The sequence below is a fragment of the Geospiza fortis genome, unplaced genomic scaffold, assembly GCF_000277835.1.
Source record: "Geospiza fortis unplaced genomic scaffold, GeoFor_1.0 scaffold167, whole genome shotgun sequence".
In the NCBI taxonomy this organism is placed as follows: domain Eukaryota; kingdom Metazoa; phylum Chordata; class Aves; order Passeriformes; family Thraupidae; genus Geospiza; species Geospiza fortis.
In genome coordinates, this window is record NW_005054355.1 from 2,392,995 (window position 1) to 2,409,945 (window position 16,951).

A 16,951-nucleotide genomic window follows, 5' to 3' on the forward strand; every position below is an offset into this window, starting at 1 on the left:
TCCCTTAGAGTAAAAAGCACTGAATTAAATTTCAATTACGTAAATGAACTAAAATTTCTCTTTTTGGCATTGCTTCAAATTAATGAATCAACTATTAAATTGAAAATTAGAATCATAGAGAATTAATGGAAGTGTGGTGGATGAAGTCTAAACATTTCCTTACTCAGGAAACTAAAATCTTGCACAGAAAAGCCAGCCCACAGAGACCCAATTTGAAAATCATACACTAAAAAGGCACGAGAACACAAAAGACATATCTGAGATTTTGAAGATGCGTGTTTTTTCTATGGTGGCATCAAGATGTGCGCACAACATATGAACAGTCCACCAGCATTTTAGGGTAATGACTTCTGGATGCAAAGAGTAATGCAGAAATGTTGCACCAGCTTTTAGTTCTAGACATGAATGGAACAAAGGCTTCATTGCCAAACTTTAATAATTTACAGTTTTGACACTGCCTTCACAAGAGAGAGGTTTTTATCCACCTTTTCCCTCACCCCAGTACTCTAGAACATTAGTGAATTAGCAATAAGAGAATGGAAAAATTGAAAAAACCACCTTTTCAATGTGGTTTTTTTTTTTTGAGATTTTTCTGAGTATCCTCTTAACAGTTGGAAAGTGTATGTTTAAGAGCATCATGAGGCCAGATGAGGAATATACTAACTATGAAGAAGAGCCACAAGCTTAAATACCTCTACTTCACATAACTGGAAGTACATCCACAAAGCACATAGTCAGAGTCATGTGACAAAAGCCCTGGCATATGAACAAAGTCCACCACACAATTGCAGTGAAGCAGGGAAAGGAAAAGTTGCAGGGTTCTAGGCAAACAGGCAGCGAGAAATGGCACTAAAGCACTGTCCATCACTATCTTACATAATTCCAATTTCCGAAACCTCAAAACCTTCAGAAAAAATGAAGAAAAATATTAGGATTGAAGGCTTCTTTTTTTTTTTTAATCTGGAATAGGCTATATAGTAAGGTTTTTATGGAGATTTTACTGTCACCAACATCATAGCTGCCAGCAAGGCAAATCAGGAAGGCTGCGCTTCCTGGTCTATGACTGAAGCTTCCTGGAGACGCTCCTGGAGCTTGTACAGAAAGGCCAGACAACAGGTTGGGAACACCCACTGCACTTCACTTGTTTCTGGCACAAGAATGAAACACACATATTTTTGCACTGCGCGTTCTCTTTGCTTCCTGTCTGCTCCTGCTCCAGTGGGGATCACCACTCACTGAACCTCTGCTCCAGGAGTTCTGCTTCTTCTCCACTTGCATTTGTGCACCAATTGTCATCCATCCCTGTACCCTCCTGCTGCTGCTTACAGTACAGCCCTTACTTCCCTCTGGTTTTAAATACTACTCTTCTTTCCCTCTGAGTTGTCTTCTTCAAATAGGTATCATCATCGTCATCTTTTACGTATCCTTATCACCCCTACACATGCTATGAACTGCCTGCCTTCCTTCTTCCATCCACCCTCAGAGGACAGTATTTTTCTGGTTGTAAATTTTTTTGAGGTTGGCAATTTATAAAACTACTTAAAAATTACCTTAGATTTGGGCTAGTAACTACAATTGGGCTACTATTTCTTTCTCTCTACCCTTTCCTGACAGAGTCAGAAGGACAGAGATTCCCATCTGCACAGCCCATTCTCATTTGCAGTGAAACATTTTTTCATATGGTGGGCACATAAAACATCTGGGAATGTCCCTGAGTCCCAGCAGCAAGCCGCAGGCCAGAGGAGGAGCTGCAGGGTCAGCAACAGAGACTGCAGCTCCTGCTCCCAGTGTGGGATGCCATTTACACTTCAGTTTCTCATGCTAATAATACAATCACCTTTCTGTCACATGCTTCTCCAGGCTAAATTCCTGCGCAGACTTTCTTGCCCAGACTCCCTGGCAGAAACGTTTTACAAGTAATAGTGAAATGAGAGCTAAAAAGATCAGGTGATAATGGAAAGGAAGTGCACAACACGAAGGATAAGCCTCAACACGTCTGGTATCGTCAGTCATACTGAAAACACTTCAGGGTGTTCAAAGGAACTTGGGGGAAGGGAGACAGAAAGAATGAAACATAAAATGTAACACTGACCAGTATCTTAAAATGTAAAATGTAATCTTACCTGTATTTAAACAAAATTCAACATTGAGTATTTTTAGGGTAAAGCATCGATTTTTACTGGTACTTGAATTACATACTACATGAATGGTGATTAGAAGCAGAGAGTAAGGTAAAATAGAAAGACACTTAGCTCCTGAAAAAGAAATCAATAACAAAGCCTGCAAAACACTACATGGAGAGTTTTTGCAATATGTTTCACAAGTTGCATCTCCTTCTGGGGAAACAACGTGTGCAAGAGATTTTTAAATACATTTCCTAAGGTACTGATATCCTACAGGATTCTTTTCCACAGAGTTCATTTGGATTTTTATAAAGTAAAATATGAAAATAGTAAAGAAAAATATTAAAGGAGAACTACAAGCTTCTAAAATTAAAATTACTATGTAGAATTGAGGTCTTAAGAAATCAGCGGTAGTTTCAGGGTTTAATTGTTTCATTGGTTGTTAGTGTAATCCACAGCAACTAACCCCATATAAATGTGCTACAATCATTATCAATGAGCAAAGTCAAATAGGAATAGATCTATCTGAGAATTGTGGTGGAGGAAAATTCAGGTAACTAAAACTACTGTCCATTCCTACACATTATTTAACACCACACCAAGGCACATGTACTTGAATTAAAACCTAGAAAGTAGCGAATTAAAGTTGGATGAATCCTTAAAATCAGAGCAAACCAGGATAAACAACTCTGTAATATACAGAGTTGCAAACTAAATTATTAAAGCAATGAAAGTTATTACACAAAGAACACCAAAAGAATTTTGTCATCTTATATTGGAATTAAGTATTGGAGATCTCTTTAGAAGCCTTAGTTGAAACAAAGGAAGTGAAATATGAAATACATGTAATTAGCAAATCCATCAAGAATTTTCCTTGATAAGAAAATTGGGAAAAGAAATGGAAGCGTATGTGGCTGCACATACCATGAATACCAGAGTCTGTTGGGGCAACAAGACAACAGTTTGTCAAAAATAGTTTGTTAAATTTATTGAGCATTACAAAGTACCCGGACCTCCTATCACATTAGATCTGAACATTAATGTATTTTTATTATGAGCACAAAGAACACTTAAATATCGTAAGTCTGCTGGACTTCTTATCGGGGCCTGCTTAGAGCTCACAAGAGGTGCAATGAAACCACATTCAGTCTTAGTAAGGTTAAAATCTGTATCACGCTTTGATGGTTTTAGTACAATGAGTATTTATAGATCTGTCATACATATTTGCATCAACATTTAAAGTGAATAGTAAAACAAAAGTATTGCCTACCTGAATTTCCCAACTTCTGTTACTTTCTTTAAGCAGCAAGTTATTCAGTGAAGATATCCCCAATTTTAGAGAGCGATGAAAAACTGGAAAAAAACCCAGAATTAAGTTACTATCTGTTACAGCACCTAATCCAAACTACTCACAGTGAAGAGCAATGTAACTTCATGGTTCCAGGAAAAAAAAACAGCTACCAAGAGGGAGAGTCAGGAGTTCCTCCAAGGCTTCTCCTTTGCAAAGCACCGCAGGTGTCAGAATAACTGAGCTACTTCCACTTGTGAATGATTCCAAGAATTACGACTACCTTGTTTACAGCACAGCTGAAAGAAACATTCACTGACTTGTGCACTCTCAGGTCCTCTTAACCCTAATATCCCAGTATGTTTACACACATTTTTAAATACATAAATAATTTATATATATATATATATATACATACACACATTTATTTGACATAGTTAAATGAAGTAAATAAGGAGTATGGGTACAAAAGCAGTACCTACTTCGTTTTGGCTGCTTCCTTTGCTAGGGTCAGACTTTTATATTAGCAGGGGTGTGTGGAAATTGTATGTATATTCCAACACTATTTCTTCAAGATTATAGCTAGTGATCAGATTTCAATTTACTAGCAATACCAGGTCGTTCAGGGAATAACTGTTTTGTACTAGTTCCCAATAATAATATGTAACATGGCAGTTAAATGCCATGAAGTGTGTGAGGTTTACCAAACAACATTTCTACTGAATCACATCCATAACATCTGCTAAGGAGTTCAGCAGTTCTCAGTTAAAGGAAGGATGTATTACAAGTACTGCAAGCAATAAAAGAAACACACTCATAAGAGCTGGCTCTGACTGAAAAGAAGAATCACTGCTACTTGAAGTAGCAGGAGAATATTTAGTGCTGTTAAACCTCTACTCAAAAAACTCAACCCAAACAAACCAGAAGACTGGTATTCATAGAGCGTCCACCTGCAATGATAGTCATGAAAGCACTGATATATCAGAAATGGGTTTCAAAACAGACAGAAGACAGGAGGAAAGCTGAAAATATCCAACAATCTAGTTCACACTTCAAATGTGCATATAAAAATAACATAAATGTGGTAGTAAATGCAATTTTGTACATCTCTTGTATTAGATAGGGCAATGTTTTGCAGATTTCACTAAAATAGAGCAAACAGAGCAAAACAACGCCCCAGACAAAAAGGTCCACCTCCCTTCTACACTTGAGATTCCCAATGTTTGAACCTTCACACTATATGGCGAGGCATTTGCTTGCTGACTTCTGCTGGGGGGCTTTTTTATCATATCTGAGCCCTTCCTTGCCCACACACTAGGGAACCAAGTCTTCTCTTTCTTCTCAGACTGACATAAGACAGATTTTAAACGTAAAATTAAGGGGTTTTTATCTTTACCCATGTAGTTTTCTAAAAAGATCGTCAAAGAAATTATGAACTAGGAGCGAAGAGCTAAGGCAGATGAGAGCAGGTATAGCAGACTATAAATGCAGAAAAATGGTTGCTGAAAAGAAAAATATTGTGAAGGAAAAGAGGAAAGGGATAAACTTGTCTGCATGGCATTGCATGGCAACAGCTGTGAAAGTCCAATATGAAGCAAATAAAATTCTTAAAGCCAGAAAGGCAATCATGTCTTTTTAGAGTAGATGTCAACTTTATAACAGAAGTGTCACTGAAATTTAGCTACCCTCTGGTTTAAGACACTGTGGACAACACCTGATACATGGACAGGAGAAACAACTCATTTAGCCACAGTTAAACACAGACCTCCTCACTCAAATGCAATGCAACTGAAAGCAAAGTGGAGAAAGATTCACATTAGTAAATTTCACTGAGAGAAAACTGCATTATGAGAAATTAGCAAAGAGAACACATTAAAAGCACACATAACATCCTTAGCATGTCGAGACCAATTCTGTATAAACAATTTAAATATGTACTAACATTTATACAAATGAGGTAACAGTAGATATAACAGTATCTATATTTACAATCTCTAAGCCAAATGTTTTCCTCCACCCCTCTCCTAAATAAAAAAAGACTTCAACACTTTCCTAAGCTTCATCATTAGAAATCTAGGGCCATGCTGTAAGAGCAGCAGGACAGAACAATGAAAGCCATCCTTGTACAACAACATCTTAAAAAGTCAGTCAGAAATGAGATGATCTGGACCAGTGGCTGTAAGTCATCATGTCACAGCTATTTGGAATTCCAGATGTATGAATCCTGGAGACTAAACAGACATCCTAATGGACAATTTAATTAATAAAATCATTGCTATAAATGGTAGACTTTTGGCTTGAAAGGCTATTAAATAACAGCAGATAGGAAAAAGCAGTTGTTTGCAGGTACTGCCAAGGCACACTACTTATCCAGCAGTGCCAACTCTCTATTAACTCTGGAGGGCTTACTGCATACTTGCCCACATCACATTCATTAAAAAATCCAGTTACAACAAGCATCTGTATAAGTGGTATCATTTGTGTGAGAATTTGAAGCTGTATGCTTCTCTGAAGCCTTGTTTTCAAGTCTGTATTTCTAAATAATAATTACATTACTGATTTAACCAGTTGCAAAAAATCACTAATGTTGCATTAGTGATTAACAGGTCATATTAACAGGTGATTTCATTGTCATCCTGATATTATCTCTCAGATGATTTCTTATTTTACTTAGTCCGTCCCAGCTTACAAGTCACATTTGCCTTCTATGAGGAGTTCACTATAAAACCTGTGTATGAAAACAAAGATTACAAAAACCAAATCAATCGGGTTGAAAAAATGGGATATGGGTGCCCTTAGAAAGGTGAAATGTATCTATTAGTACAGTGCTTCTACTGAAGAGAGACATTATTTTAGAGAACCTCAATGCCAAAGAAGTATATTTTAGTGGAACAGCTATAAAAGCATCATAAGCATCAAAAGAATTGAGAATTAATAGTGCTATTCCTAAGTATCAAATTCAGAGAGTAAAATCATTACTGTAGCTCCATAACACCTTCTAAGTTGTTTTCTAATTATTCAAAACAGGTTGGAATTTGATACAGAAATGGAAAACACAACACATGTACACTGTAAACTTTAAAGATGTATTCATACCACAAAGAAAAAGATTTTCTAAGCTAGAGAGCCTGTGAATTTACAATACATCAACAGTTAGTCTGCAGACATTCAGTCCTGTCTGCTAGAAGAAAAAAAACAGTGAACTTCAGCAGTTTATCCATTAGAAAATAAAAATCTAAAGTTTGCATTGGGTTTCACTGTCTTCATTTGGAACTTTTTCATCATTTTGAAAGTTATTAAAAACAAAAATGGAAAAAATACCAATTATTTATTTTGCACCTAAGTCATTTTTATCTCCATAGACATACACCATATATATACACACAGGTTTAAAATCTTCATTCTATTCTAGTCAAAGGCAAAGTCACATACATACAAGAAATTACAGACAGCCCATAGAGCATATTTTAGTATTTCACTATGAAGCCTGTAATTGGTACAGCAATTAATTACACAGAACCACAATGAATGGAGTCAGTGAAACATCAGTGAATTTAGACCTGTGCATATTCGGCACCAAAAGAGACATACAGTATGTAACATTAAAGATAAGTTGAAAAAAATTGTGAAGGTTCATTTTAGTTTCTCCCATTCCTATCAGAGGGTTATAAATCTCAAAATCAGAACTCCTTAGTGGACAAATTGAAGTTGGAGTTTACACTTAAGGTATGTCTTTAGGAGAAAGACACTCTGTTTCTTTAGGAGAAAGACATTTCTGTTCACCAGCTCAGCCCTAGAAGAGGACTTGGGACAGTAGCCTACTTCAACTTACCTCAGAATGCCTTTTCCTCGCCTCAAACATTGTTCTCAAGAGATCCTTAGAAGACAGCAGCACCAAGACATTTCAATACTTTACAATGTTTGCGTTTATCTTGGGTGGCCTCCAGAAAACCCCCCAAGTCTCAAAAAAAAGGCAAATAATTCTCCCAGAAACTAGTAGGGGTCAGACACCCAGAAGACTGGTGTCCAGGCCCTGTTTATCCGTACTGGAATCAGGCTTTCCTATTTCTCCTCTTTCTAATGAAATTCCTTGGCTCAGAGATGCACATGCTTGCTTTAGAAGATGAACACATAACACGGTATGAACACACTAGGGAGAAGACTGAAAGATAATCTGGGATAAGAAGCAGAAAGTGCAGAAATTCAGCTACATAAAGGGTGAACCTTGTATTTCACTTCAGTTAGGCACACTGAATTTTGAGTATGGAGAAACTCAGTATGTATTAAAAAGTTTGAGAGGGTAAACCTTTCTTTCTCAAGATTATTTTACTACCATAAAGGCTTTTATTTTTTTTCTAAACAGTGGGAGGAAGGTGCATTTAGTAGCATGCTTTTCAGAGCTGGTACTCTGTTTTCACACCTGCCAATATAGACTTTGAAAACCTGACACGAGTAATTTCACTGATTCATCAGATAAAGGATGTAGTTTACTTGAATTTTTTCTTCAAAATCCAATATGAAAAATCTGTCTGCTTTAAATCACCCAGATGACAATCAATCTGTGTGGGACTACAGATCCTGTACATAACAGAAACAGGTCAAGGGAGTGATAGAACAAAAAAAATCCCACCCAAAATTACAACAGTTCACTGTCTGAAGTCCTACTGACCCACAAGTTTTGTCTTTTAAAGACATTTCAAGAGAGACAGTCTAGTAGATGGTAAGTATCTTTCTCCTGAAAATAGAAAAAAGGACCTAGCAAGTCACTAGATATACAAATGACTACACTGCATACACAGTGATGTTCAGCCCCCGCAGAAACAGCCTTGAAAAAGCTGCTTGTTTTCCTAAGGCAAAGACTGTCAAAGCCATCACTTCCCACACTTGCACTCTCAAAAGGAGGCCTGGCATTTTGAAGGAAAAATATCACAGAAATAAGAGTTATTACTATGACAGATTGTGTACAACAAGTGAATGGCATTGTAAAAACAAAATGCACCAAGTAATGTGAACGCACACACAGATGGCTGAGATCTCCAGATGACCCCCCAAGTTAAGAACAGTCTGAAGGTTCACGTCACGCCAGGCTAACAACTCTGCTCTACTGGTGGCAAAGGCAGCTCTGGTGAACCTCCTGACTCATCTGAACTCTGATGCAGCAAGAGCATCTCAACTCCCCTTGGACCCTTCTAGGTTGTTTTGCTATAAGGTTTACCTATGCGACGATATAGTTAAGAAGCCCACTCTCTCAGGCCATATAACAAAAGTTATCATGACTTGGTCTGCATTTTGAACCCGTATCAATGCCTATAATTCTTAATAACAGTGGGTCAGTAGTTTTAAACTAGTAAGTTATTGCAAGTAATTAAAATTTCATAGACTCATATAATGTGCTGAACTGAAAGGGAACCACAAGGATCATCATCCCACTCCTGGCCCTGCACAGCACAGCCTCAAGAGTCATACCATGTGCCCAAGAGCATTGTCCAAACACTTCTGGACTCTGTCAAGCTTGGTGCTGCAACCACTTCCTAAGGGAGCCTTTTCCAGGAACCAAGCACACTCTGGGTAAAAAACCTTTCCCTAATATCCAACTTAAACCTCTCCTAGCATAGCACATTCCCTCAGGTCCTGCCACAGGTCATCACAGAGATCAATGCTGCTCCTCTATCCCTCACAAGGAAGTTGTAGACTGCAACGAGGTCTCTGCCTCTCTTCAGTCTCCTCCAGGCTCAGCAAACTGAGTGACCTCAGCCACTTTTTAAATGGCTTCCCCTCTACATCCTTCACAGTCTTCATTGTTCTCCTACTTTAAGGCTTGAGACAATCAATATAGCAATGGGGAATATAAATCATTCTTCATCCAAGTCTCCAATTTTTCCAAGTTTATTTAGACTACAGTAACATAGAGACAAAAAATGTCAGCTTTAACTTTTCTCTTGTCGACTTTTCCAACAAATTCATAGGTATTTGTAAGTTTGTCTGTAATCAGCACTGACTAAGGGCAATTAAGAATCAGTTTCAGAACAGAACACAGTTCTTCTTTATTAAAAAAACCAAACTAAACTAGCACTGAATTAGTTCTGATGCTTCAGAACTAATTCTGTATCTGAGAAAACAATAGAAAGTACAGAAGAATCCAAATATGCTTACCCAAAATCAAGCAACTTAAACATTCACAATGCTTTGGCAGAAATCACCAGGACACGCACTATCAGTAGCAAGTGTTCTTGGTAGATATCTCTAGCTGTAACACAATGACTTTTAAGTCTATCCATAAGTTCTCAGAGAGGGAACAAACAAATTGTGGAGCTTCTTTGCTACTTTACAAGATCATCATATGCCATTTTCTGAACAGAAAGAAGACAATTACCCATATTTTATTTCAGTAGAGTTGTTTCAGAAACACACATACACACAGAAAAAAAAGATTAAAAATCAGACAATAGGGGCTTTTAATTCCATGATATTACTTTGTTTTTCATTAAGCAAAGAACATGCAGTCAAAGAACATGCATGTCAAAGAACAAGCAGTGCTAGTGCCACTGAGCATATGTAATATTAACAGATTCTGTTAATGCAGATTCCAACTTTAGCCTTCCGCCTACATGCACACACGCACATCACCATGGTGATCTGCAAAATCTGCTGCCTGGGACTTCAGAACAGTACAGCATTTGACCTCAGCATCTTTGAATACATGCAAACACAAATTAAGTTACATTTTAAAAGACACTAAGTCACAAATAGTTTGATAAAACTGTCTGTACAGAAGAACACTGACAAAAATATCTGAATATGATTTCAACCAGTAGAAACAAAGCAACAAAGCTTTCAGATCACACTTGCTGTCCTTGAAAGAAAAAGAACAAATTTTAAGTATTTGAAAAAAGAGGTAGCATATAAACAGTATAAAAAGCATAAAAGATAAAAAAAGCATAAAAAGATAATCTAGAATCATCCATTACCTCTGTGAATATTTGAGTACCTATCTGATCTGTGGAAGCATGACTTTCAGAACAACACATTTTCTTTAATGGAATTCTTAATTTGCATACTATTTCACTAAAATGCACACTTGTTTGGACTATCACAGGTCTGTGCCTGCTGTGAGTTTCTCCCAAGTGGGATCACACTTAATGCAGTCTCCTTTTATCTATTACAATTTTCAACTGATCTAAATAATAATAAAATAATCTTAAGAATTAAGGATCATCTTATAAGTGAATACATATATATCCTGGCATCACAAAGGACAAAGGACTGGGAGTAAAGGCAACAGTTGTGCCTCAACCAAATAATAAATACGTTAAAAACCAAATCCACCACAACCTCCAGTACCTGTATTTTTCTGTATATAAACCGATAATGCTCACACTTTGGTTTGTAAGCACTTCTGGATACAACTATCTGCAATTCCACTGAACAAATACGACTCCACCATAACTGCTGGTTGATGGCCAGGATCACTCTCACAAATGCATTCTTGCAGAGATGTAGCTAACTTGCTCTGCAGACCTTAAATTGTAATGAATTTAGGATCTCACTGAAAGCTTCACCACTAATTTAGTCATAGCCAGGGTTTGACCTGCAATGCTTAGAGCTGAAAGGAGTCATCAGTCCTGCTGACTTCCCGGGAAAAGCCAGTGCTAAGTGGAAGCGCCACTTTGCAATCATTCATAGAAAGTAAAGGCACATAGAAAGTAAAGGCAGGGATTTAGAAGTTCTTCTACAGAAAAAGCTTACAGGAAGCTTGGATACTGTAGACCCTAGAGGATGGTCCACATGTGAAACTGTTTGTACTGATATACTGCCCCTTCAAATTCACCTCAGTGAATTTGCAGTCTCAAGTTGAACTAAGATTTTTGAAGAGTACCACAAGGCTTTGCCATTTGCAAGACAGCTTAGAAGAAAACCAGGTACAATTATAAGAAATAGCAGAGCTGAACACGCCTAGATTTATCCTTTAAAAGAAGTCCCTATTCAACACTGAAATAAAGACTTGATTACGTAGCAAACCCTGGCTGTACCAGTGACATGCTCCTACTGTGAGCTAAACATTTGTGCAAGATGAATTTTTGATAGGACAAAACCAACCAACCAAAAAGAAATAAAGTAACAGAACACATCAAAGCTTAGTTTTCTATTACCCCTGCAAATTACTCCTTGCATATGCTTGAGGACAAAACCAAAAAATTCAGATGAGCAAGGAGTACATGAAACACCAAAAATAACACATTGGTGTAATTTGGTGAGGAGTACTCCCTGCTCCCTTTTTCCTCCCCTTAGATGTTACTTAAAATATGCATTTTAAGCCTTTCTTCCAGCCCACTGTACACTGACTTTTTGAACATGTCTACATCAAATGAAATGGGTAAACTCCTATTTCTCAAATACTTATACTTAATTTTGGCTGGAGGAAACAACTTCTACCGTATCTCAAAATCTGTTTATACAGTTCAAGTGAACAGAACTATTTAACTTGAAACTACATTCTCATCAATTTTAGGCTTTTTTAAACTATATCAAGGCAGAACAAACATTATAAAACTCAGCTTACTAGAAAAGAACTTCAGTGCAAATATACCAGGGCAAGATACCATTCACTTGAAGGGTTAAGAGAAGAAATAGGTAGTTGAGCTCAAGTGAAAAATTGTTCTCAGGAAGCTTTAAAGGAGTAGGTGGAATTCCTCTATCAACTGGTGTTTGATGCTAATAGCTGCATCACATGGGGCCAATTAAAAGAGGTGTTATCAGACAGCACAAGACTTACTGAATATGAGCTGTAAGATAAAAGCAACCAATAAATGTAACAAGACACTTTCTGCATATAATATTTCAGTACTAAGCAGCATGACTGTTTTGACAAGGAAGCCAGCTGCAAATTAGAAAAGTCCTATTTTTGCAAGAGATTTAAACAGTTGGTCTCCAAATTCAGTGAGTGAGTACAAAAAAAGACGATTAAAAGGCCCCATATCAAAAATGAAGCATGGGAAAAGTATATAAAGGCCATACAATGATAAGCCAGAACTTAAGACAGAAAAGGTACTAAATTTAAGACAGAATTCACAAACCTCTGTGAAGGCACATATTTATTTTTTCTATGAGGACAACTGGGATTTTAACTGGGGAGGCTTTGGTGACAACACACTTTCTATTCTGTGAAAAGAAATTTTTCTTAAGGAAACATTTTCGAACTCTTTGTAATAACTGATAAAGTTCAAGGCACATACAGTTAGAAAAAAAACAGGTTGAGTTGTACAGTGATTTGTAAAAAAGTACAAGATACCAACATACCCAGCGAACCATGATGCAGTCTGTAATCAGTTACTGGGTTCATGCCCAGTTTTGCCCTTGTAATGTTCATATACTGATAAAACAAATAGCTCTCTATTTTAGCCTAAATGGATAGAGATTCTTACAATATTTTATTACTGCTTGCCTAAAGTGCAACTCAAGGCACTCTAACTGTTTAGCTGTGGAAAGTTATTAGATGAGAGAGGTCATCTCCATGTGCAATACCCTTCCAGCATTAAAAGCCCCTTACTGTTGAGAACAAACCTTCTCCTTTTCTATGAAAATGAACTGCAATTTCTTTTCCAGAACCTCTTCCCCAACACAGAGCACTAGCTTATACAATGCAAAAAAACCCTCATCACAGGCCAGAACACATCTGTTACAATCTGTATATGGTGGGGAAAGGATTCAAACTCTGTCCAGTGAAGAACTGAGATAATCGTTTTCTACTAACTATGGTGTCAGATCAAGGGCTCAGGTAACTGCAATTCAACAGACTTTTTACATGACTGGATGTCAGCCTATAACATGATCCCTGCTTTCAACATCACCAGAATAAGTAAACTTTCGAACACAACAGAGTCCCATTTCAGTTGTTTGTTGAATATTGTTTAGCCATAACACAGAAGCAAGCTGTATAGCAGCTCCTAGCTCTTCAGGCAGTGCAATTAGCAGCAGCTTGCCTCCTCCCATGCACCATGCATGCACTAATGCACGTGCAGACAGAAGGTATCACAGAATATGCTGAGTTGGAAGGGACACCCAAGGATAATCAAGTCCATCTCCTAGCCCTGCACAAGACATCCCCAAGAGTCACGCCAGCAGCTCTCCCTCTGACATATCGCAACAAATATTGCAAATTTGACTGGACAGAAAACAAATAAATTAGAAGAGGAAATTAATATAGTTCATTTATGTTTCAGGAAGAAGCCTGCAAAACCTGCCAACAATTTCATTTACACCTGATGTCTTCCTCCTCACACCCCCATCCTAAGCCATTCTGTTAATGTGAAACTGACAAAGACTATGTAAGACTGCTTTGAAGGAGGTCTGCACTCCGTTAACTTTGCCTTCTACATGGACAAGGCAGCTCTTCTTCCCTTTGTTGTTGAGGGGAAGCAGTCAACAGAAACTACTGTTCCTCTTACGACTGCCCTTGGTCTAGTAATTTCATCTTGCACATCCACTTCTAACCACACACAAAATATCCAATTTGAGAAAGACCAAAGGAGTCCTCAGACAGAGTTACCCATCTATGTAATGGGCATTGAGCCAAGACCCTCTCGTAGGATGCTCACCAGCCTACTTTTCCTACATTCACTTTGCTACCAATAGGCAGCCTTCTCGCTGCTAAACTTCCTGTTCAATCTGCCCTTCATGTGAAGCCCCCACTTAAACATGTTCACTGCAGCTGTTTGATGGCTCTTTTACCCACGTTCAATTGCCTCAGGTTGCCTCTTCCTTGAATTCATCATCAATTCTTATCATTGCTAGTCATACAATAAAATGAGACACTCATCATGCAAGACAGACTTGCTTCATCAAAATAACACGAAACCTTTAAGTGATTGTGAACACTCAAAAGCCTCTCTTCAGATCAACTGATTTCCGTTAAAAAAAAATTAATCCAATCCACCCATCTCAAGATCAGCATCCTTCAGAGCAGTATTCCTCCTCCCCCTCTCTCCTTCATTTTCCTCCAAGGCTTGGCGACAGAAAAGAACACCATGTGCCTGCTTTTCTAGTGCATCTACATCTAGACTATTCAAAAACTAAAATAATTTATTTGCGCAGTGATAAACACTTTGCTTCAGTACTTTTTAACACAAAAGTAATACAGCAGCTGTAATATAAAAAATAACTCCTTCATGTCAACCCTGCTAAGGATACTCTGAGCATTGATAAAATTGGATTGGGAGACAGGCATTCATGTTTCAGCAGTCAACTGTCTACAGTCCTTCAGAACACATGAGAAAGCAATTCCCCCACTTTTAAAGTATGAAAACAGCGACAAACACTTTCACAACACCCTAAGTTCCTCTAAAACTCTTTTAGGCACTACACAATACAAGGCCAGTATTAAAACTAGGAGACACGAGATGGCTAATATTAAACAGTTATGGCAGCAACAAACACATTTTAATGAACATGGCACGAGGAACGAGGGCCACACTAGCCTTCATCCACCTTCTCTATCTACACACACACAGAGGCGTAGGATGAGAAACACACACCCAGGGGTAAGGCGGTGACCAAAGATAAGTGCTTACATCTGTTTACATAAGGCAACAGTCTGCAATGCTTGCTAGAATCATAGCTAGGAAATACACTTATTGCGCTAATGAATTACACGATAAACTGCTACTCACTACCTGGACTCACTCAGGCTGTCAAGTGTAATCAAGAGCTGCAACTGAGTTGCTGAAAACTGATTTGAATAGGCAAAGTATATCACTCAAAAGGGAAAATTAGTCTTATTCTAATTCTATCCAAGCACTCACTGACACTGACCAGAATCCAGTGGGTTTCTAAAACAAAACATGGTGGAGTATGCAAAACAGACTGGCACAAGATTTTCCTTAGCACTATGGTATGCTAAGTTTACATTTAATTTGTCAAGCTAAATTCACTGAAAATAAAGTAACAACAATAAACAAAAACTCAACAGGGGCAGTATCTCAAGGGAGTACTTCAACACCAGGGTTCTTTTTTTCCATTATTGTGTCATTTAATTCCACACTATGCCTCATGTCTAAAAGGTAGGTCTATAAATCACATGAAGCAGTGCTATTCCTAATAGTTTGAAAATATAATCCTGAACTTCAGGAAAACTGCCACCTCAAAGATACATCACAGAATTAAGTATGTTCGCCTCGTCAGTGGTGTAAAGGAAAAAGTATTTTTCTAATAGTGCACTGTAATTCCAGTAAGGAGAAACACAAGAGGCAAAAAAAGAAGCCCCTTCACCTCCACCTCAAGGTCAAAAGGTCTGGCACAAGTATCTTCAGGGTTTGTGCAAGCTTGCTCAAGCTACTGGGTGTTACATGGGACTCCTCTGCAGTGGACAATCAATTACACCAACAATTGCTGATTAGCACTATTTTACCACCAAGTACCACTACTCCTCGAAAAGCAACTTTGTGCTGGGAAAAGAGATGAAATGAGACATTTAATCCTTCTTGTTTGCTGTAACAATTCTATGACACATGATCTGAGATTTTTTGAAACCATTTTAGGGCTAATATTTTATCACTACAAAGAAACCTCTGATACACAGGTTAAAAAAGGCACAGTAAAATATACAGAAAGAAAGTTGGAATACATACTCAATTTCTCATTTCCTTTTTCTGTTTCTAAATCAACTCAACTTTTTTTTTTTTAACTTGATGGGATATTTGAAACATTTCTGTCTTTTCCCTATTGTGATCAGCCACCACATCCTCCAGACTTCCCACAGACCACCACACTGCACACCAAGCCACCACAGAACTTCCAAAACACAGCATCAGAATTACTAGCAAGCTTCAAAAGAAATTTATTTTGTATGGTTATACAACAGCACAAGTAAATTGACAATTATTTCTTTGCAAAACAGAACAAAAGATAATTTAACTGTAATGTTTCTGTACAAGCTACACGTAACAACAGTTTCAGAGTGCTTTGTTCCTCTGGTGCACAAATGCCATATAACATTATATGGACTGTGTGATGTAATTTTTAAGCTATAAAACTCTGGCCTAGATATAGAGAAAATTCACCAGTGTCTTGAACACTGAATAACTCATACTTGTTAGCAAAATCACTTTAGATGCCCAGACAGTTATACCCAGGTTCCAGCTTCTCACTCAAGCTAATGGGAGAACCCAAATTTAAAAAAGCAGTGACATAGCTAGTGACATGTAATGAAGTTTATGTATATACTAAATCTCATTGCTTGTTTGATCTGCTACTTATTTTATTAGTTGTTGTAGTCATTTGCTTGATCATTTCCTGCAATTTCATCTACAACAGTCCTTTTCACCCTTCAAAAAAACCCCATTGCAGTATTACCGTAGATATTTAGTATTTGATTACATCTTTCAAAAATGCATCTATATTTTAACACCGTAAAAAACAGCTCAGAAATATATCTATACCTTCAACGAGCTGCTATTAATCAGATCACCTAAGTAAAATACTTGACTAAATATGCCTTATGAGTGAGGAAAAAGCAGCATCTAATCTCAGTTATTTCAGTGAAATG

The 16,951-nt window shown here is 37.6% G+C and overlaps 1 protein-coding gene across 1 annotated transcript in view; it reads right to left on the reverse strand.

Annotated features, from left to right (window-relative positions):
• CDC42SE2 (CDC42 small effector 2) overlaps positions 1–16,951 on the reverse strand; it is an 81,986-nt gene that overhangs the window by 64,619 nt on the left and 416 nt on the right. The window contains exon 2 of the mRNA XM_005423576.2: positions 3,394–3,476. The gene's annotated coding sequence lies outside the window, so the exon portion shown is untranslated. The remainder of the gene's footprint in view (positions 1–3,393; positions 3,477–16,951) is intronic.